The sequence below is a fragment of the Acomys minous genome (assembly GCF_964271855.1).
Source record: "Acomys minous genome assembly, chromosome: 10".
NCBI classification, from domain to species: domain Eukaryota; kingdom Metazoa; phylum Chordata; class Mammalia; order Rodentia; family Muridae; genus Acomys; species Acomys minous.
This window is the reverse complement of record NC_140491.1, coordinates 27718178-27740131: the sequence shown is the minus strand read 5'-3', so window position 1 is coordinate 27740131 and position 21954 is coordinate 27718178. Positions and strand designations below refer to the sequence as shown.

At 38.8% G+C, this 21954-nt stretch overlaps 1 pseudogene across 1 annotated transcript in view; it reads left to right on the top strand.

Annotated features, from left to right (window-relative positions):
* LOC311606444 (glutamine--fructose-6-phosphate aminotransferase [isomerizing] 2-like) overlaps nucleotides 1–20952 on the top strand; it is a 32924-nt pseudogene extending 11972 nt beyond the window's left edge. Inside the window, exon 3 of the transcript in view lies at nucleotides 18964–20952. The product of the transcript in view is annotated as a glutamine--fructose-6-phosphate aminotransferase [isomerizing] 2-like (transcript). The remainder of the gene's footprint in view (nucleotides 1–18963) is intronic.
* Nucleotides 20953–21954: the final 1002 nt, after the last annotated feature.

Below are 21954 nucleotides of genomic sequence, written 5' to 3'. Positions count from 1 at the left end.
AGCTTTAAGAATCACACCTTATTTTACCACTATAGAAAAAAAATGGAATAATATTTGCACCACAAACAATGACATAAAGTTTTTGTCTGTATGTTACAGAGACATTCCAGTTGCCCTTCCACTGGCCTCAGGTCAAGCGTGGATCAGTTTTGTGAGGTGTCAAGGGAACCAAGAACCATAAATTAAAAACGAAGTGAAACTGCACGTTTTTTAGAGAAGAAAACAGAAAATATCTGAATGCCCAAACAATTTACCGTATGTGTGCTGTTGTTCTGATATTTCCTCAGTATTCAGCTTCTCGCTTCCTCTGCCCAGGTAGACAGCCAACTTTATAGCATCTTTTCTCCAGTGAAACTCTGGAGAATATCATTTTCTCTGAAGAATATCATTTTCCTAAAGAAAATTTCAATTTTTTTCTGTCAATACAGGATTTTTGTCTAGGATACTATGATTAAAATACTCGACATATCCATTTTCTGTTGTCTTAGTTCTGCAGGGACTCATTAGCACTGCAAAGCAGCTTTACCCATTATTCAGACTGACCAGATTATACTTAGACATCCGTGTGTGTAAGCATCTACATATATGCATGCAACACAACGAAAGAAAAAAGAAGTCATGAATCTGAAAGAGAACAAAAAGAGAAATTTAGGAAGATGTGGTGGGGAGGAAAGGGGAAGAAGAAATAATGTGATTATAATATAGCCTCAAAAATAAAGAAAAACAAAAGAGAAGTTTCTTTACCCCCATAGATAATTTCCGGATGAATAACAGGAGTAGGAAACCACAACCCAGCAGCTCTATGTCCTACTAGCAGTAGAGTTGCAGTTCTTCCTACGAACTGATCCAGGGACATTGGATGCAGTTATCTTAATTGTAGGATGTTATGTGAAGTTATGAGTGGATTAACTTCCAGAATTCTTTGTCTTCTGGCTGATACATTTGCTCTCATTATCAAACACTTCTCCTTCATGGGTCACACGAAGCAATCATAAGCCCATTTTCTAAAATGTTTTCAACTAATATGTTGGCTTTAAAACAACCTGTAACGTATTATTATCAATGTTCATCAAATCGCTATTATCATCTTGACCCCAGCAAATTATACTTGCCACCAATCTGTTGGTTATTAATTCAATAAAAATTTAAGACTGTTAACGGTGCACTTTACCCCTGGAGGACTCATTTGGCTGGAGATAAAATAAGGGCTAGTCATAAGAATGAAAATGCTTCTGGTTTAGTGCATAAAGAGAAATGTAAACTGTTTTTGGAAGAAGACGGGGTTCTTTAAGGGGGAAAAACTGACTTTATACTCACACAATTTGGTGGTCAAAAAAAAGTGTACACGTTCTGGCATTTTGTTCAGAATATATAAATCTGTCAGAAGACTAACTATAATAATATATAATATATGATTATAATATATAAGTTCATTATGATGACTATATACAAGTGTAATATTCACTAATATAACAAATTTAGATTTTTAAATGTAAAAACAGAATTTTCCCATAATTTTAGTTGAGTGGCATGTGACCAAGACAGCACATAGACCTATCACCTGAACTCTTTGAAACTTTTGAGGAAATAAAAGGTCTCACTTCTCTGAAACAATTAACTTTCCACACTCGAAGTCATTTTTACATTTTGCTATTGTAGAAAAAAAGTTCCATCAATCTGATGGCTATATAACCGATGAAGGATTAGTTTGTCACCACCTCTCGGAGACACCACTGAGACTGGAAGTTGGCAACATGGCCTGTGATCTACAAATCACCACACAGCAAATAGTCTCAAAGCTTGAAGGCGAATACTGAATTTTCTTCACACACACACACACACACACACACACACACACACACACACACACACATACACACACACCAGTGTGTATCTCAGGTATTCAGCGTGGATTAGCTAGCAAATTATCATCTGCAGTAGTTAGCCTTTCTCTTTTTGTTCTAAAATACATGACAAAAGAAACGTGAGGATGGAAAGCTTTATTTTGGCTCACAATGTAAAGAACAGCCCATGACAGAGGGGAGATCATGGAAGCAAGCACTTAAGGTGACCAGGTCATTGGAATGCTGCTGGTCAGCTCACGGTTTCCTTTTAATCCAGTCCAGGACTCTAAGCCATGGAATGGAGTCTTCTACATTTAAGATGAGTCACCTCACTTCAACAATACCAATCGAGAACCTCCCTCACAAACAGGATCAGGAGCCTGTCTCCTAGGTAAGGCTACATCTTGTCAAGTTGACCACTGACATTAACCATCACCGTGTCTCTTAAATGTTTGCTGTCAACACACTGCTCATCCCTCAATCATAAAGCTGGCTGGAAATAGAGGGATGAAAGAATATTTCTCTTCCAAGATTCAGGTCTGATAGACAGCATTACGTGGTGGCTGACGGCAGTGGTAGTTATTCAAATCGTGAGCCTCACACAGGTTTGCTTTAATGAATTTAAGACTGTTGCTCTTCACAGAGCAAATGACTAAAGAAAAATTAGGGCAGGGTACAACAAATATTATTTCTGTCAAGCTACGTATATCACTGCATTTAGGCTAAAGTTCCCCGGCCTTTTAAAAACTTAATACTTTAAGTCAGGTTAACTAAAGCTTTCCAGAAACTCTCCCACACATTAAAAGGTGATTGGCACCATTCCTGAAATGGTGCTCCACTCCTGAGGTGCAATTAACATTCCTTCCTAAGGGTGGATTAACCAGTGGCTCCTAGAAAACAGAATGCCCCTAGTTAAAGAATAACTGCTAAAGTCCCTTAGCAAACCCTCTGCTTCAACTAGTCCTAGAAGAAAATGCAGTCAGCAATGATGACAGTCTGGTTTAGAGAATTGACAGTTAATGTGATCATGAAAAATAGGAATATAGAAGTTATTCTCAATAAACTGATATCATAGCACCTTCACACATACATTGATAGCTCTTCTTTCAATCTGGAATAAGGACAACTGTGTTTAGAAATTTTTAAAGAGCTTCTGTTTATTTTCTGAAGCTCCACCAATCACAACTCCCAGTTACACAAATACAGAATAAGGGAACGCTAGTTGAACAACAACAACAAAAATCATTTAAAGGAAATAATTTCCAACCACACATGTATGCACAGTTTATTATGATTTGACATGACAAACTAACCACTGAATAAATATTTTTACTGAAAACTGGTATTACTGTGAATCAAAAATAACCTAGAAACATAAACCTGGGATTTATTCATAATAATGATAATGATAATGTGTAGCAGAAAGGCAGAGAAAGAAAAGGAATTGAAATATACTACTTACCATTCCTGGATTGATTGCTAAATATAAATTTAAATTTGGATTTTAATTTCTTGAAACCTACATAGAAATAGGGAATATGAGCAACTCGTATATATTCATGGAAAGATTTTACTCAATGTAATTACCATCAATGATTTCTTTCCTGTGTTCTCCCTGAAGTACTGATAAAGGTTGAATTGAAATAGAAAGAGTGAAATTAGTTTCCTGAGCTAAAGACTGATGACTGTAACCACTATTAATTTGGTTTTGTGCATTGCTTTGCCATTTATTTGAGTTTGAGTTCAAAGCAAATAATATAGATATATATGATTTGGAGTTGAAAATATGTCTTTTTTTCTGAAGATTAATGAAGGAGAAACATACAGCTAAAATGTTAGAAGTACAAAGCATATAAGCAATAGGGAAGGATGGAGAGGTTGCTAATGCAGTTAGCGCTGAGAGCAGGGACAACTCCGCAGATAGTCTAAAACGTACTGATTTTGACACATTAATAAACGAATCTTGTGACGTGTCATGTGGCTTTTGACCAGGCATCCAGTGCCAGGCATTAATTCTTGCATACATAGTAGCCTAAACCCCAATTAAAAAGCAACTGGTTACCCTCATACCTGTCATGTCACCATTATGCCATTAACACATCTTGTTTGAAAGGTCAGAGCTGTGTGACTGAAGGTCCACAGCTGGGAAAGACCACTAACTGTTTTTCTGACCTAGCAGCCTGCAGAGCACCTTCCGGAACTAGGCAAGGTAGCAATAGGAAGCTTCAAGTTGAGTTCCAGCTTAATTTCTCTGCGTCGTGTAACTAAAGTAAGTGATGCCTTCAGCAGTAAGGTCTTAGCAGGTAAGTTGTGCTGAACAATAGCAATAACCTCTATTATTTTAGGGACCCCTAGGGGTCTCTCTAGCCAACAATTCATAGGAACATATCCCACACTTGGCACTGGGATTTAAATTTCATAACCTTTGGCTTCTGGAATCAACATTATTCAATCATCATTATTTTGTTCATTCTTTAATAATAGAATTTTAGCTAGCTTAAAAAGTAATAGGTTTTTGTAGAATTTTTATAAATCCTTAATTTTATCTACCCTCTCTCCTACCCCTTCTCCACCACCTCACCACCAGTGCCACTTTAACTTTTCATTCTCAAGTATTCCCTCTCCTCGCTGTGATTGTGCCTGTCTATACATTCCAAGAGTAACAGAAAAGGCTTTATTTAATCTTATGCCTATATTACATTCTTAAAAACAACTTTTGACTTTTGTTACCAAAGTAAGAACAGGATATAAGGTATTATAAGTAGGTTATAGGTTGGTGGTATAGCATATGTTTAACATGTATAAGACTCTGAGTTTGTACACACATACACTCACACATGCACAAACATATACTCACGCTCTTTTCTCTGTCTTTCTCACATACACAGTCACACACACTCAGCTTATATTTTCTGAGTGAATTCTCTTTTTTGTTTTACCATTTTTGGACCAAAAAAAAAAAAAAAGACTTTTGCATCTTCTCAAAGTGACCAGCAGAATTTGTTTAACAGAGGGCCTGTCAATTGTGAACTTAGTGACAGACAGTAGACATGCTGTGGCTTTAAGGGTTAGAATTTAATTTGATAGATTTAGCTAGATGCTCGAAAGCCAGTAGCCATAATGCACTTGATTTTTTTTTTTAAAAAAGAAGATTCCCATAGCTTTCTTTATACACACACACACACACACACACACACACACAAAAACAAAAACAAAAACAAAAAAAAAAACAAAAAAAACAAAACACCCCTTGACTGCAAAGGAGAATTCATAAGAAATCATAAAACTGAGCTTCAAAATTGCTTTGAAATTATTGATGTCATTAAATATGCTGGTAAGGGACATGGCTACACACAGAAAGACTAACATTTCAGTCTGAACGAACTACTTTAGCTAAGCTTTCGTTCTCTAAGCTATGACTGGTAAGAATTCATCTGTATTCTTAGTTAAGCTCAGAATTTTTCCCCTACTCTAGCAATATTTTCCTTTCCACCCTCTGCAAACTGCATATTAAACTTTGTCTGTACCCTTAACCTGTCATTATGGATAATTTTTCCTTAACTACCATCTAATTCATGAATATTCTCTTCATTTGTATCTAGTCCACATTATCACATTCAAAGTTTTGATATACATATTTTGAGGGTTGGTCACTACTAGGTATGCTTTGAGGTGTCAAGGTTTGGACTTGTACTGGCATAGGTTTTATCCACAGACCCAACATTCTGCATTAGTGAATTCTGAGACCTCAGGAAATTCCCAGTTCTTATATTTTCCATAGGTAAATATGAAGAAAATGACATTTCACAGCATCATCATACGAGTTTATATTAGTATATTTCTTCTGAAATGAAGATGCTATAACTATAATTGCCTAAAGATTTAATTAGGGATAAACCATTGACAAAAATCACAGATCTGGAAAGGCTAGGAAAGAGAGCTTATTATAGAGAAGGTGAGACGGAAGGGAGAATCTTAGAGACATTTTACCACCTGCTGATTAAGACGAGTATATCAAAGCCACTCTCAAGGTACCTTGATGTTAAAGCAGCCACCAGCCGACAAATCTGTGTCTAGTCCTGAAATGACATTCATATACTTGCCCCACTCAGGCATTGGCTAAGAGAATGGCCTTGGGAAAAGTGACTTCCATAAAAATGAGAGTCCAGTTCTGTTCTCCTTAGTTAAGTAAGCAGCTCTGTTCTTAGATGCTTACAAGTCACACTTTCACAACCACTACAGTGCAAATTCTGCATGCATTAAGCAATATCCATAGGGCGTAAAACAGAACTCTCTATTTGATGCTTAGTGTTGTCTATTATTATTTATGAATTAGCAAGATTGCATTGCCACAATGGCATATGGTTACTCAGCCTGCTAATAAAAAAGAATGTTCCTCTCTGGCATTATCAACGTTTCTATATAGCATCTTCATAGGGACTGTTTCATTCCTGTGAGATGTAGGGCATCATCTGTCATACCCCTTAAAAGATCTTTTCAAGTCTCTCCCAAAGTCCAGAGAGCAATCAGAGTAGGCCAGGCAAAAAGAACAGGATGGAGATGGTAGATAAAATTAACTTTGTCCCTGTACATTTGGGAGTAGTCAACTGGTGATATCTACAAAATATACTTCTTCCCTTCATGAATACTAAAGTCCACAATTTCAGAGAACTCTTGTCATACAAGGACAAAGCTAGCTAGCAAGCTAATAACAGAACTGCTTATTCACTCTAACATAAAATTCCCTCTTCTTGTGAGAAAAATTACAGTAAAGAAGAAAGTACTGTAGAACAGCATACAACAACTATGCTTTCCACCTCCTAGTATTTTTCTTTTTTTTTTTAATACATTTTTATTAATTTATACATATTACATCTCAGTTGTTAGCCCATCCCATGTATCCTCCCATCCCTCCCTTCCTCCCACTTCCCCCCCCTACTCCCCTCCCCTATGTCTGTGTCTGAGGGGGATCTCCCTCCTAGTATTTTTCAAGACCTTATACCTTATATGCTTTTTCTGGATGGATATACTTAGGAAGTCTTCATGTACAAAGTTGCATCAGCTTTTGTTGCAATTAATGGGACCATCATGGTGATTCTAGACCATAGAAACAGTGCCGTGAGCCACAGTCAATAGCAATATGGAGACAACAGTGACGAGAATATTTCTATGGAACCTACGCTGGCAGTGATTCTTACTGAATGTTGGGAAATGATTGTAGAAAATGAGGTTAGTACAGGAGTTTGAGTGTTCAGAAGTGACTGCACAAGGGTCGACAGGGCAAAGAGTAAATCTTCATGCTGTCCCTATGTGCCAAGGAACAAATTCTACATGACACTCAGCAAGGAAGCACTGAGCCTGTAAAACAAAAAACACAATGAACAATGAAGCTGTAGAGTGAAGAATGCCAACATCTCTGTTATAGCTGTCTCTGCTCTCTCTCTTCATATGCTTGAGCAGGGGTGTGTTATCTGGCTCTCTGAAATGTTTTTTTTTTAATATACTTATTGAAGTGCTGTGTCATGGCTGCTGTGCCATGGCTTCTACTAACTAGAAGAATATGACAGTGTTTCCTGAGATGGTTTCTAATTTCTGCAGACACTAAAGATTTCTAAAATAAGTGTTTTATCCCTTTCAGTTCCATGATTCTTATTTTCAATTCTGGAGGTAGAGGAATAACTACTGCTATATATGAAAAGTGAAAATCACAAATCAGTGAATTGCTCTTAAATGTAGTCTCATCAACAGGAGGTTAAGAAAACAGCTGGATCTGGGTTGACAGCGTGGACCATGCCTTTGATTTACTGTCTTTGAAAGGAATAAGATATATTTTTCAAAGTTGTGTGGGAAATAATCACCCAGGTATATCACTCGCATGCTACAAAAAACTACTTGGCTATCAAACATGGCTTGAGTTTGTACCAAAAGCAATCATGAATAGTTAAACATCAAACCATAATCAAGAAAATGTGTGGGAATTACACAGCACCCTGAAAAAAGGGGTAACTAAGTGGGCAACACCAGACCTTAATTTTATGGCTAATCCATGACCACAGTATGGGTGTGATTTGTTTGCCTCATTCATTTTCCCTTTAAAGACATAGCAATATCATACTTCCCATCTTTTCTGGGGGAACATGTGAACAAGATTGATCAATGAACATTTCCTCATCTCCTTTTGACCACACTTGACTTCAGCTAAAATGTCAGCTTCCTCACCCCAAACCCTAGTAATCATAAAATGTCCAGGATTCAAGTCTATTTATTTCTGATGAGCACACTTTACCTGGGTCCCTGGATTTAAAGAAACATATGGAGCGGTCAGGCAGAGCAGGACGAAATTAAAACAAGGGATCCTGTTAGCAACAGGATCCCTAGTAATGTCTCCTCTTAAGTGGAAAGGCTGTTATATAGAATTTTTTAATTTTTTCTTTTTTAAAAAATATTTATTTATTATGTGTACAGTGTTCTGTCTGCATGTATACTTGCACGCCAGAAGAAGGCATCAGAACTCATTATAGATGGTTGTGAGCCACCATGTGGTTGCTGGGTATTGAACTCAGGACCTTTGGAAGAGCAAGCAATGCTCTTAACCTCTGAGCCATCTCTCTGGCCACTATATAGAGTTTTAAAACTCATTATCTTGAGCCTGGATAAGTCACATCTGAGTATCTCTATCAGATAACTTAAAAGTCGGTAGAAACAGGATGCAACAGATAAGCATGATTGGACAACTTAAGTACCATGGATGTCTCATACTTTAGTCATAATTCTAAAGAACTAGTGATAAATAAAGGTATGTGTGAGTATATAAATACATCCACATCCACCCAAATGTATACTTGTATGTGAACACACTACAGATTACTATGTACATAAACATATATTATTTACATTCATTTTAAAATATATTTAAAAATTCATTTAAAATACTTTATAAATATGAATAACATGTGCATACATTTATATAGTATATCTATGCATATAAAGAGATTAATGTTAGCCATTGTATCTCAAGGTTGGGGGGAATGAGAAATCCTCAGTCTTCTATATGCAAGCTGGTGATATGGAAAGCTTATGGAATACTTGAAACACTTTTATACTTGAAGGGCCAATATTAACCAACACAGGTCAGTGTAATAGTTAATCAGACCCAGGGAGCCCCAATTCCTCCAGCCATAGTGAGATGGTATCTTACTGTGTAGCCCAGACTGGCCTCAATAGCACTTCTACCAAAGACATCTGGGTGCTAGAATTATAGAAGTATTGACCAAATCTTGACCAATTTGGATTTTTAAAAATTATTTTTGAATTCTTAAATATACATTTTTACTGTAAAATTAAAATATAAATTCATTATTGGATAGGTTATATACACCTTCACCTAACCCTGTATATGTGCATGTACACACACACAAACTAAAATAAATGTGTATATGTGTATGTATATAATTTAAAGTTGTGTAGTGTGGCACATAAAATTCAGGAATGATTCAATTAATATTCATTGCTATCATCATTTTTAGTACTATTGGTTTTCTTGTTGCTTTATTTGACATGACATGTTTTTGAATCTGAGACTAAATCCTTCATTATGGATTATGGATTTTCCCGAACTCTGCAAAGCATTTGGGACATATTCCTTCTGGCAATTTTTTGGTCCAGTTCACTTATACTGTTTCTTGATTTCTAGTACTAGATTGAGAAGGACTGCAGCTCCCTGGCAGCCTGTCACTCACTCTTGTGACTCAGATTCAAGTATAATAAACCAATCATCATAAATTCTGCTTAGACATAGACATCCATCAAAGCTGATATAGGGCTCCAGAATTCTGATTATTACCTAATTCTCCCATCATAATGAATAGAAGTGTTTAATACTTTATTCAATAACATATATGTTTGGTATCTGAAATAGCCCATCTAATCCTATATAGGTATCACAACTACCTGTTTCTCACTGATAATGCAACTAGGTATTGAAGAGGTTAATATACTGAAAGTAAAATCAAATCACTTGGGTAACTGAAAGACATTGGGTTTTAAGCAAAGGTTGTCATCTGTCCAAGTTTTATCTCCGTATCCTTCCTTTTGCTTTGTCCTCATGATGTCACCTTGAAGTTAAATCAAAGCCAAAGAAGCCACTTGTTCCCTTAGCTGCTTCCTGCTTTGTGTTGCTTCCAGCTTCTTACATTAAGGATACCCATTTTAAACCTTGTGTTTTGGAATTGTCTAGGGAATATTCTTTAGTTCCTCAGATGTTCCCTTCCACTTACATTTCTGTTTGCTGAGTAATCAGTTGTACCCACAGTGTGTGTGTGTGTGTGTGTGTGTGTGTGTGAATACTACCAGCAATACACAAGCATAGCTTTTTATAAACCACAGGCCTGAATCAAAGCTTCTTCAGTTCACACCTTTGTGTCTATACCTCATTTCTCTCTACCTACTGGGAATTGCTGAAATGCTTTCCAAGATGACGAAGAAGATTTGTTCTCTAAGTTTGTTCCTATGATCCCAGTAGCAACATGTAAAACTTGTAAGACATATAAACTGTTGGATGCTCTCTAGACCTCTTACATCAGACACTGAAAATAGGAACCTCCAGATAACTCTAGTGCACTTTCAAGATCATAATCACAGTGTTAGTCCCCGGTACCCAGCCCACATTCACAGAGACCTACCCCTTAGTGTAATCTGTTCCTGTTTCCAATTCATGAAATTGTGACTTACACATTTCTAAGCTAGCCTAGTGAAAATTGAATGCTTCCATCAATTATGTGATTACAGTAAAACCAGGTCTTATATGAGCGCACATAGAGAGCATGTGAGGGACAAGAGAGGCCGTTTGACTGTCTGGTTCCTGAGCCCTAAAAGAAATTGATAGGTGGAAAAATAAACTCACAGACTGTGGAACACTTACAGTTTGAAAATACACAGGATTTGTTCCTGTATCAAATTATAGTGTATGAGCTTGGTTGCTACTTACTTTCTAAAATGAAATTTGGCATATCCTTTGTAGTTTCTTAAAGAAAGCTACAGATCAATGTGAAAAAAAAAAGTAGAGAAAATAAATCCTGGAGCCATTAGAAAAATGTAATAATGGGGTAATATAAATGACTTAAGGCAGCAAAGATGCAGGCCAGTACTTTAAGAACGCCAGATGCCATGAGAGGAGGACTGTTCAACTTGGAAGCAGTCAACAGAGTTAAGTTCAGCATAAATACTACAGGTTTTATTTGTCCACCTTTCAAAAAATAACCCAGTGCTTTGGGTAGGAAATATTGTTTTAGTATTGCACAGACAAACCAGGACTAGTCAGATATATAAAGAGAAACTACCTTTCTCTTCACGGTGGCAAGCACTAAATTATTCTTAAAATTGCTGCTGGTGGTGGTTGGATAAATTCTATACGTTTACATTGTAACCACCCATTCTGATGCTTGTTTTTTTATAAATAAGCAAAGATACTGGGAATGGTACAGTTTGGTGCTCTGGTTAGTATCTACTAGGTTCTCCCCTCTTTCAGAGGCTACCTTGATCAATAGGACTGGCAGGATGACACTCATCAGAGAGTTATCTTTATTTTGCACCAGCCATTGGGCATATTATATGAATGCATTGAGACAGCTATGCTAAAGACTGGGGCTTCTTTCTTGACATCCTGAAGGTACAGCCAGAGTTATTGGTACCAGACATTTAGCAGTCACAAGGTTGGATGATCCATGCTTCCTTGGGCTAAGGGCGGGACCATCCTCTGGTGAGGTTAATACTGTGTGCCTTGTGATAATAACCAAGGCCATGATTGGTCCAAATTGCATGGTGATTGTGACTGGTCCTAAGCAGCAAGGCTGTGATTGTTTCTAAGTGAAGAGTTGTGATTGGTCTGGACAAGTGGATATGGTTGGTCCACTCATCTCTTCTTGGGTTACACCAATAGGCGTCTCAGGATCTCAGTGAAATGAATGGACAATGTTCCATTCATGCCTCCTCCCCTGATGTTGCAGCATGAAGCACATTAAAGGTTTTGTTTTGTTCTGGACTGGTCCTTCTTTTCAGTAATGCAGAACAGTCTCGAAAAAAATAAGCAGCAGCAGTGAGGGAGGCCAGCACAAGGTGATTATTTCAGTGCCACAGTTGGGAGGGCAGTGGCAGATGATACCTGAACAAGTTTTGGCATCCCACTTCCTCCAGCCCCATGCATCCCTAGGCTCGTGCTCTGGTGTACCTAGCGAGAAACTCAGCAGTCACTTTTTTGCTTATTACCAAGGCAGAGTGGCATTCGCTGTTTACCTGTAGATGTGAACCAAATATCTTTCACACCATTCATTGACTTGGGAGTGAATCTCAGAGATGGAACTTGAAAAACAACTTTGAGATTGAGAGAAAGTCATTCAGGAGTAGTTTCGGGAGTGAGCAAAGCCTCCATCTGCATGTTCATGAGTCTTCAAATTCTAAACAAATGAGAGAAACAAGACTGTTCTAGCCCAAAATATCAGTGTTAGTCGTATGTTTTTTAAAGTATCTTTAGAGATGGGCTTGAGTCAGTCTTCTATCCTAAATGTCTCGCTCATTTTCAGCTTTTATGTAGACAGAGGCATCATTTCCTCCATCGCATTTCCTTCTCCCTCTCTGATTGTCCTCCTACTCAGTCTTTCCATGGTTTTCTATCATCATATCTATTTAATATACCATTCAAACCTAAGAATGTCCTTCTACCATGGGCAGCTTATGAGTGAAAGATTTAATTCACTTGTAAACTGTTCATTACTCTTATGAGAAAGAATCTTTTTTTCTAACCACTTTCATCACTAAAGATACATTGAATTGCTTTATAAAATTGCAGGTAGTTCCTGCCTCACATCTATGTCTGTCAGATATATACTTGGCCAGAAGGCTGAAGATAATGCTCTAACTTTATAGAGAGTTTTGGGTGACAGTTCAGGCGGCAAACTGTCTCTGTAATTTTTTTCATCTTGAAAGCTGCTAACTTGCACTTCCAGTTTACTCAGGTTAATTAAGTTTTATTCCTTCTCAAGTCTCTGATGGGGTTGAAGACCAGATTGTTTAGTTTTACAATTAAGCTTAGTTTTTTAGGGGTTAAGATGTTTTGGGGTTTAGTTAGATGTTTTAAGTTGATAGAGGTGAGATATGATAGATACTGGTTTACGTTCAGAACTTTACACTCACCAAAGTTAGGAAAGATATTTTCTTAAAGGTTGCCAAATTCAAATAGCCAAAATATTATGAATGTTCATATATATATATATATATATACATATATATATATATATATATATATATATGTATATATATTCCTGATTGTTTCATGGTTCTTCTTGCTCTATGTAGTTTATTTATGTGCAATAATATAAATGTATATGTAAAAAAAAAAGAAAAAATAATAAAAATTTAAAAATCATGGAGGGCTGTCTTTAATGTTTAATTATAGGAACAACTCAATATTTGTAATGATTCAACATCTTTCAGTTTCTGAAATGAATTTTTTGATCCTTTCTAGGCTGGGAGGAGACTGTGCAGTCCATTGCCTTTAATTCAATTCATCAAACAACACAGCATGTGATGCACACACACCCTGATGATGGAAGCAGGAGACAACTGGCTCTAGAGAGAGGTTGGCATGCCTTTGTCAGAAGATGGTTGTACATAAAAGAGAAGTGTTTCATCTCTCTAATAATAATCATGATGGCTAATATTTATAGAAATCTTCCTTTAGGTACAGCTTAGCAGTTCCTTCAAGTTTCTTACAGCCACATGCAAATGCACAAATAGTTTGTTTTGCAGAGGAAGAATCTGAGCCACAAAGAGGTCAGCCAACTAGCTGAAAGAACACACAGCAGATGAGTAGAAGACCAGGATTCAAAGCCAGGCAAGATGTCTCCAGAGTTTACTCCTGTGATGTTCTTTTAAATGCAGGCTGAGGATAATAATGCTTTTGTCCCTTGGGCTGCTAACCAGATGAGGAGAAACAGAGGTGACAGGATCCACAGCTTGACCCATGATGTCCTAATACTATATAAGCATCTGTTTACAGAGCCAATGTAAGGAACCTCCCAGAACACAAGCAAATAAAAAGCTAAACTGTGCAAGAATTTAATAGAAATGCTAAAAAGTGGTCAAGGATTTTGAGAGGATTTGGAAGTTGGGAACACCTAAACATGAAATTATGTAATTAAAACCACAGTCTGTGATAGCAAGCTTTTATACATTCACTTAAAATTCCAAAAACTGAAGTATTAATACATTTATTTTCTCACTCCTTCTTGGACACTAAAGTGCATGCTGTTGTTTCTCTGATCCTTAGTTTGAGATATAATATCCATGTCCTGTTTGGAAGTACTCTCAACAGTGACAATTCTTATCAGAAGTGAAGTTACTCCTCTTTTTACTCTGATTGATGGAGAGATTAGCACCTTCTCTGTAAGAGACACTGCACAAGTCCTTAATGCAGTCATCCAGTCTTCACAACTCTGAAACAATGTTCCTCCTAGCCCAGCATAGAGTACAGCACTTGCCTTCAGTCTGCAGAACTGGCCTTAAGCTTTCTCTTGCCAGAGAGCCATTTTAAACGAGATCTTCCTCGTTCAAATGGATGCCTCTTACAGCCCCATCAACAGGGAAAATTCCATTTATCATCCTACAGAGAACCTCTCCCATGTGTCTTCGTTTATTTATGAACATGGCAAAGTGCTTTCCTTTCTTAACTCGGTGTGTACATCTCCTGGGAAGAGAAGCCCCTTCTGTGCTCCTTGTGCTTGTAACCTCAGAATGGCAAAGGGTTTAATGTGCTGCCTTCCCCCATTTCACCTAATTCTACGGGGTTTGAGCCTGGGATCTGGCTCCCAGGCCTCAAGGCAGTGATTTCGATGGAGAGAGTCCAACATTAGAACTGTGTGTAGGACTCACATACTCAAAATGCCTTCCTTAGTATCTCAGAGGCCTGTCTAGGCCACTCATAAGATATAGACACAGGGAGCTGAGGATTCCTTCTCAAAACTGCCTGTATGTTGTATTTGCCAGAAGCATCATCCAGCTTGCCCCTTCAGGCTCATACATAAGGAAGTCTTGCTAACTTACACCACTTCAAATCATAGATGCCTGTTCGTCCCACAGATTGGTTTATTCTCTTCTGATTCTTCTTACTCTCCCTTTCATCTTAGGCTAAAAGTAGGTCACTTACTTCCAGAATGGCATAGTTTTGCTTTTTCTCTTTCCCATTTCTAGGTTGCTAGCAATAAAAATAATAAAAGCCTCCATCTTTAACATGAGAGCTACGGGGAGTCTGAGATTCTCCTTTTATATCTGAATCACAGGCTCCCTGGAGGCTGTACAGGGCTTGCGTTCTGTAGCTAACATTGTCTCCAGACACAGTCATAGAATAGAGCGTTACTGTTGAAACCATTTTAAGTATGTGGGTAGGTTAATTTCAAAAAGCTTCAAGTGAATGTCTAAGGCCATATAATACCACAGAGGAAAAGAGTCTGGGGGAGAGAGAGAGAGAGAGAGAGAGAGAGAGAGAGAGAGAGAGAGAGAGAGAGAGAGAGAGAGAGAGTCCTGAAGCACTTAAGCCTGGGAAGACTGTTTGCAGGCATAGACAGGGGTAGAAGAGTTAGGACTTGAGCTGCACAGATCTGGCTGGAGAGTGTGGCCTGTAGAATGCAGTTTCTGTCAGCCTTGTGCAATATATACATGGTCCTAGCTAAGGTGAATGGGAGCATCCAAAGAGGAGAGAAGCAATTGTGCTCTTTGACACCCAGTCCTGCCTCTTCCTTGGGTCGTAACTGGAGAGGCCCTTGTGTAAAATGATCCCTCTGTTTATTTTCTATTTCTAGAAAACAGGCTTTCTAGTATTTTGTACCATCGAGGGCAATCTTTGTCAGTGACATCCTTTCTCACTATCTTTACCATAGCTAACTTGCAGCTTCTACAAAAATGTACACTTACCTGTCCCTCACTCTAAGGAAAACAGTGAACATGACATGATTACTTTTTATTTCACTCTGCTCAAAGTCAAGTGTTCATTGCCTTTCTCCATTCCACTTGGCCTGTAATCCTTTCTCCTACTCTCTACCTGTCTAATTGCTGATCTCTTATTATGAGGAGTCACCATAACCAAGGCAAGTTAATGAAGGAATCATTTATTTGGGTGCTAGCTCACAGCTTCGGAGAGTTAACCCATTCACCTCACGTGGGCCTTTGAAACTTCAAGCCTACTGCCACTGACACACCTTGTCTAACAAGGTAACACCTACTCCAACAAGGTCACAACTCCTAATCCTTCCCAAGTACATCCACTGCCTGCTAGATAAGCAATCCAATATATGAGCCTCTGGAAGTCATTCGCATTCAAACCAGCATACTATGCTGGTCCTTATCTCCCCCTTTCCAGGCTTATATAGTATTATTTAAATGTCCTGATTTTCTGGTTGACTACTAGATCAACATTACTCCTTGAAAAAATATTTGGCGACTCTAGCTATGACTGCTGAAATTTTGGTACATTTTTACTCTCAGTTTCTGGGCAGTTGTGGTTGTTATTATTTCATTTTTTTTCTAACCATTTTTTTTTTTGTTCCAAGTAGTGGCCTTTCTATTTCTTCTTTAATCTCTTAACTCTGTGTGTCCGTGTGTTCTTGGTGACTATTACTCAGGTGGGAATACCACTCTATCTTCCCTTTTTTTATTTATCTTTCTGCTGCTTCCCCTAAATGTCTGCTAGAACTAAATCTACTGTTTTACTGTAAATATTTATAACATCTACTTTCCCTCTTGAAGATATTATCCTGTTGCTATAGTCTTTATGTTAAATACTCCCAAAGGTCCATATTTTAAGTTTAGTCTCCAGGGTGATGCTACTGGGAAGGATAGAAACTTTAAAAAGTTGTGTTTGGCCCCTACCCAGATCTAGCCAATGGACAGGATATTCTTCACAGTTGAGTGGAGAGTGGGGTCTGACTTTCACATGAACCCTGGTGCCCCATATTTGACCACATCCCCAGGATAGGGAGGCCTGGTGGCACTCAGAGGAAGGATAGCAGGTTACCAAGAAGAGACTTGATACCCTATGAGCATATACAGGGGGAGGTAATCCCCCCTCAGGAACAGTCATAGGGGAGGGGAATAAGGGGGAAATGGGAGGGAGGGAAGAATGGGAGGACACAAGGGATGGGATAACCATTGAGATGTAATAAGAATAAATTAATAAAATAATAAAATAAAATTCTGAATGTAAAAAAATAAGATGGGTTTGGTGGAAGATTTTCATTCTTAGAAGTATGTTTTCTGAGATGACTGTAGGAGTTTTAGCTTAACTTCTGACTCCCACAGAGTGTAGAGCACTTACCTGGTATGTTCACAATGTTCCATCCTTAGCGTGAAAAACAGAGGGTGGCACAAGGACACCTCCATGTCTTCCTCTTTCTACTTGATCTCTGGATCTTAAGGTATGTAGTTTTGGTCTAACAAGTATTCTACCTATTGAACATCAATAAAGGCACCAAACAATATTATCATGATCTCTGAAACTACAAAAATCTGAGCCAACAGAAATGTTTTTTCTCTGTAGCTTAATAATTTCAAATGTTTTCTGATTATGACAGAAAGCTAAGACGCATGTCTTCTCTCTCTCTCTTTTTTTTTAACAAGGGTTCTTCTTAAAGATTAACATCAACTAAAATGTGTATTTCCCTTACCTTTTTCTGTCTCTGTTGAAATTAAAATGAAGATGTGTGTATCTGTTTGCTAATGTTGTCCATATTCGTAGTAATTATAACATGGTATTTCCTGCACATATTTTTGGGAATATGAATCTTTATGTTTGTCTTTTCCACCACTGACTTTCTAAGCCCAGTTCTCAATAGTAAGCACATTAGATTTTTCTATCTATGGATACCTCTGACCATATTCCACTAATGCTTATTCTTGTAAATTCTGTTGCAATTTAAAGAAAATTGGCTATAAAGTTTTATGAATTAATGGTATTATATAGGATAAATATTGAGGGGAAATATTCCATTCATGGAATGCAGGATACCAAACAGATGCTCTCATAACCAGCAATATGTGTATGCATGCATTTATAATTTACAAGTTAACCTATCCTACGGCTGGTGAGATGGCTTACTTTGTAACAACACTTGCTGAAAATTTTACTCTGATATCAGTCCTCAGAATGCCCAGAGTAGAAGAAGATTGCACATGCACACACACACACACACACACACAAACACACACACACACAAACACACACACACACACACACACACACACACACACACCCCTCTGAGAGGATAACCACAGAAGTTATCCTCTGACTTCCACATATATGCAGTAGCATGAAAACACACACACACACACACACACACACACACACACACACACTAAATGGATAATAAAAATAAGTTTCAAAAGTTATAAAAAGTAATTATTTGCTCTGAATTTTCAAATATGATAATGAATAACAGAAATTTCAACTCAATTATAGGTAACCCAATCACAGCACTGGATGCTTCATTTAGTGGCAAGAACTGGAGAGTTGGAGGATGTGTCTCTACCATTACTTGATGATTCCATTTAAATCACTTATGTGGTAGTTTGAAGGAAAATGACTCCATAGGCTCATAGGAACTGGCACTATTTTGAGGTGTGGCCTTGTTGGAGTAGCTGTGACTTTATTGGAGGAAATGTGTCTTAAGGGGACAGGCCTTGAGGTCCACTCTTTCTGGTGTTTGCCACAAAGATGGACTCCATGGAAATGCGTGTAGATTAGAGAGAAGATAGAATGTGGCGTAAGAGCCATGCCCTGTGATCTGTTCCCTCTGCTATTGTGTTACTATGCATAACAGTCTGTAAAGATCATTATTTATTCTAATCATTATATGTTCTGAATCAGTACCACCAGTGCTTCTCTTTGAAATTTTCCAACTACAGATGAAAAAATAACTTACAACAATTTACTTCTATCTCCTTTCATGTCCCGAACATTAGCTTAAGATGCCACTGAGCTGAGCCTGAGTCAGGGAGTGCCAGGCACAGCGAGTCTTCTGATCCTGGCGAGCAATCGTAGGCACCATGTGCACAATCTACGTACATATGAATATAGAGTTCCCAAGACAAGGAAGGAGATTTTCAAAACCCTTATCAGGGCCCTGCAGAGGCTGGAGTACAGGGGCTATGACTCAGCAGGTGTGGCCATTGATGGGAATTACCACAAAGTCAAGGAAAGACACATCCGTCTTGTGAAGAAAAAGGGAAAAGTAAAGGCTCTGGGTGAAGAATTTTACAAGCAAGACAGCATGGGCGTGAAGGTGGAGTTTGAGACACACTTCGCCACTGCCCACACATGCTGGACAACCCATGGGGTTTCCAGTGCTGTCAGCAGTCACTCACATCGTTTGGACAAAGACAATGAGTTTGTTGTCATCCATAATGGGCTCATCAAAAATAACAAGGATCTAAATAAATTTCTGGAAAGTAAGGGCTACAAGTTTGAGTCAGAAACTGACAAAGAGACTATCGCCAAGCTGATTAAATATGTATTCAACAGCAGGGAGACTGAGGACATTACATTTTCAACATTGGTTGAAAGAGTCATTCAGCAGTTGGAAGGAGCCTTTGCATTGGTTTTCAAGAGCATCCACTACTCAGGAGAAGCTGTTGCTGCAAGGAGAGGCAGGCCTATTGCTCATCAGGGTACAAAGCAAATACAAACTGTCAAGAGAACAGATCCCCATCTTATATCAGACATGCAATATTAAAAATGTGAAGATTATCTTTAAGACTAGGACGAAGAGACTGAACAGCTCCACCTTCCTGCATGTTAAAGCTGTGAAATTCTTCTTTGCTTCTGATGCAAGTGCCATCATAGAACATATCAACCGGGTTATCTTCTTAGAAGATGATGACATCGCTGCAGTGGCTGATGGGAAACTCTCCATTCACTGAATCAAGCGCTCAGCTAGTGATGGCCTTTCCTGAGCCATCCAGACCTTGCAGATCAAACTACCACAAATAGTGAAAGGTAAATTCAGTGCATCTTATGCAGAAAGAGATCTTCTGGTAGCCAGAATCAGTTTTCAATACTATGAGAGGTCAGGTGCTCCTAGGAGGCTTGATGAACCATCTGAAGGAGAGTCAATGATGCCGAAGCTTCATGTTAATTGGCTGTGGAACCATCCATCCTGCAGCTGTGGCTACATGGCAAGTTATAGAGGAACTGAATGAGCTACCTGTCATGGTTGAACTTGCCAGTGATTTTCTGGACAGGAACACACCTATGTTCAAGGGATGATACTTGCTTTTTCATAAACAAATCAGGTGAGACTGCACACATCCTCCTGGCACTGAGATACTGTAAGGATTGAGAGGGAGCTAAATGTGGGCATCACCAACACCATGGGCAGCTCTATTTACCGGGAGACCAACTGTAGTGTCCATATCAATGCAGGGCCAGAAATTGGGGTGACAAGCACCAAGGCTTACACCAGCCAGTTCATCTCTCTGGTGATGTTTGGTTTTATGATATCTGAAGACCAAATTTCTCAACAGAACAGGAGACAGGAGATCATTGGGGCCTCAGATCTTTACCTGAGCTCATCAAAGAAGTGTTGTCTCTAGATGAGAAGATCCATGACCTGTCCCTGGAGCTCTGCACACAAAGGCCTTTCCTGGTAATGGGACGGGGTATAACTATGCTACATGCCTGGAAGAAGCCTTAAAAATCAAAGAGATATCTGGCATGCACTCAGAAGGGATCCTGGCTGGAGAGCTGAAGGACAGGCCCCTGACACTAACTGACAAACAGATGTCGGCCACTGTGGTCATCATGAAGGATCCTTGCTTTACCAAATGCCAGAATGCCTTGCAGCAGGCCACTGCCCACCAGGGTCATCCAATCATACTGTGTTCCAAGGATGACACCGAGAGTTCCAAGTTCGCGTGTAAAACTATTGAGTTGCCCCACATGGTGGATTGTCCCCAGGGCATCCTGAGCATGGTCCCACTCCAACTTCTGTCCTACCGCTTGGCTGTCCTCCGAGACTATGAAGTTGACTTCCTCAGAAACCTAGCCAAGTCTGTCACTGTGGGATGAGAACAGCACCTCCATGACAAGACCATTGTCACCTCCAGTCTAATTCAAGACCTGAACCAAGTGCAAAGATGCCACATGGGGAAAAAATAGTGGGCCTTCCACGGGTCTCTTGAACTCCTGGGAGAGCTTGACAGCTTAAATGTGCCTTGTACTCAAGTGTTTTCCTTATAGCAAATGCTGTGTCTCTGTCCTGAAGTCACCAAGGAGAAGGAATTGTTTATACACAGGGGATCAGAGCAGACTCTCCACTACTGTGCAGTAGCGATACTGTGAACCTTTCCTAACCAACACTAGCTTGATTTAAAAGACAAAATATTTATGCTGATGATTGTATAGCTTTTAAGTTACTTTTCTAGTATGTAGCTTTTGGTAGCCATGGTAATGCCAGGACCATGCAGCTGGGCCACCCAGTATGCTGTCTCTGGAATCACTCCTGGAGAGTATCATTCATTTCAGTTTTGGGCACAAGACATGAGTCCTTTGTTTCCTTTCTCCTTTTCCTCCCTCCAGAAGCTGCTCTTGGCTCCTGTCCCTTGACATCAATGTGTTCCCTCTACCTTCTTCCTGTGCCTCCTTTGAGCCCAGTGAATAAAGTCTCTACTTCTTTCAATATTCTCAGATGGGCTCAAATCCCTCAGCTCTCTGACTTCTGCTTAGTCAGATCATCATTCTTTTTTAAGCCCTGGCAGAACCTTGGTCCCTGCTCCCTACTCATAGTAAACCAGCCTGAAATGTCCCATGCAAGAGGGAGGTTTCATGGAGCCTGCCTTACCCTATTCAAAACCATGCACAATCAATGTACTATGCAATTGTACAACAATGAAAACAGTGCAACTGTTTAGAAAAAAAGATTCCACTGAGCTTTCATAAGTGTATCATTTTGTTTTTCTGTTTTCTTTGCTTGTATGTCTGTTTTGTATGTAAGCATTTCTTGGGATTTTTATTTGCTTTTGTTTTCTGGTTTGTTATCTGCCTGTGTGTCTTCTAAAAAAGAATCATTGA